This window comes from Schistocerca nitens, unplaced genomic scaffold (assembly GCF_023898315.1).
Source record: "Schistocerca nitens isolate TAMUIC-IGC-003100 unplaced genomic scaffold, iqSchNite1.1 HiC_scaffold_468, whole genome shotgun sequence".
NCBI classification, from domain to species: Eukaryota; Metazoa; Arthropoda; class Insecta; order Orthoptera; family Acrididae; genus Schistocerca; species Schistocerca nitens.
The window spans coordinates 3760971-3763375 of NW_026046001.1; positions in this window are offsets into that span (position 1 = coordinate 3760971).

Consider the following 2405-nt stretch of genomic DNA (forward strand, 5'->3'; position numbering starts at 1 on the left):
CATGAGTGTTCTGCCCTAGGGCAGGTCTTCACATGTACCTCTCCATGCAGTCCCATCATTTGTTACCCTCTTGTTTTCTCACAACTATTTTCTGTCCTTACGCTGTCCTCCACCTGGTATATTCTGCGTCGTCGTCTTCTTCTTCTTCTTCTTCTTCTTCTTCTCCTTCTTCTTCTTTCATTCACTATTTCCTCCATACCATCAATAAACAATCTCTTTTCATTTAGTGTCCACGCCAATTGTGTTTCCTCATCCTGCTACCTTTAAAATTTCTCTCTGTTCTCCCACTCAACACCACCTAATTTCTCACTGTGCCTGCCTATTTTATCCCCTATCAACGCACCCACATAAAAGCCTCCTGTTATGAAACGTCTCGTTGGCAATTGCTATACGTGTTTTCACCTCCTTATTACTTCCAATGTCGTCCATAATAGCGTCGCAGTTATCTAAAAACACTAAATTGTTCTGTATTTTCCTGCCTAACATTATAGTTGTTCTTACTTTTCTTGCACTTATCACCGGACATTTTGCCTTTTTCTTATTATTTCTCATTCCAATTTACTCACGTGTCTTGTTTAATTCTTTTAACATTTCAGTCATACTTCTTTCGCTCTCTGCCAATAACACCACATGATCCGCGAGTCTAATACATTATGTTCTCCTAGCAACAACCCGCTCCCCTCTATTTCGTTTCAAACGTTTTTGAATGACATGCACCAAATATATTTACACACTAAGGAAATTAAACGTATCCCGGAGGAATTACCCAGTGCGTTGGAAGTAGATACATGTGATGTACGTGTAGGGGCAAATGAATGATTAGAGTTGCAGAAAAACTGGATGATTAATTCAAGAGAAAGAGCTTCACAAATTGATAAGTCGATAACGTGTTGGTCCACCTCTGGCCTTTACGCGGGCAGTTATTCGGCCTGACATCGATAAAGTTAGTGGATAACCTCCTGACGGATATCGTACCAAATTCAGTTCAGTTGGTTCGTTACATCGTCAAAATCGCGACCTGCTTTAAAGAACCCGCCCATTGTGCTCCAAACGTTCAAAATTTGTGAGAGACATGGCAATATTGCTGAGCAATGTATTGCCTGGCATGTACAAAGACAAACACGTAGATACTATTTCCGTGTGTGGTGCGTAAATTGTCGGCAGGCACCTCACTTAGTGTCCCGCGCTGAGTTCAAGCCGCCATAGAGACAAAGGGTGGACACACTGCATATTAATGTCCACTAATTGGTGCCTGTACACTTACTGATAGGATAGTGTATTTCGAAATGTTAGCATTTGGCTTTCCGCTTACAGCTTACGTGCGGCGAGTCGTGGTATCTCTAAAAAGAGACACCTCTGGCAACACTAGTTGAAAATGTCCTTCAAACTAGCCGTGCTGCGCTCTCTACCTCCGGTTATTCTCGTGGGCGTCAGAGCTGCCGTAGCCAAGACGCCCCCTGGGTAAACGCTGCGGACGTCTGCAGTCGCGCCTGACGATCTGTCACGAATTATGAAATGTATTCGCAGATATCAGTTATAATACGACAACGGCTACACAATTTACTGGAAACGTACAGGATGTTCTGAAATTCCCATCACTAACTGCTGGAATTTGTACAGGGGACTGAGTACATAATACTCGTATTTTAAGTTGTAACCCCTCTCCGGAAACGTACCGTGTGCTACAACCATTTGAAAACATGTTGGTAACGCTGTCACCTTGACAAGTAATTTGTTACACTGAAGAGCCAAAGAAATACCGTGTAGGGCCCCCGCGAGCACGCAGAAATGCCTCAACACGCCGCGTCATTGAATCGACTAATGGCTGAAGTCGCGCAGGAGGGAACTGACATAATGAATCCTGCAGAGCTGCCCATAAATCCGTAAGAGTACGAGGGAGTAGCGATCTCCTCTGATCAACACGTTGCAAGGCATCCCAGATATGCTCCATAATGCTATACAATTTACTAGAAACGTACAGGATGTTTGGGGAGTTCAGTGGCCAGTGGAAGTGTTTAACGTCGGAAGAGTGTTCCTGCAGCCACTCTGTAGCAATTGTGGTTTTGTGGGGTGTCGCATTGTTCTGCTGGAATTACCAACATCCGTCGGAATGCACAATGGACATGAATGGATGCAGGTGATCAGACAGGATGCTTACACACGTGTCACCAGTCAGAGCTGTATCTAGACGTATCAGGGGTCCCACATCACTCCAAATTCACACGCCATACGACGTGAGCCTCCACCAGCTTCAACAGTCCGTAGCTGACATGCAGGGTCCATGGAGTCATGATGTTGTCTTCATAACCGTACACGTCCATACTCTATATACATTTTGAAATGAGACTCGTCCAACCAGGCAATATGTTTCCAGTCAACAACAGTCCAATGTTCGTACCGATGGG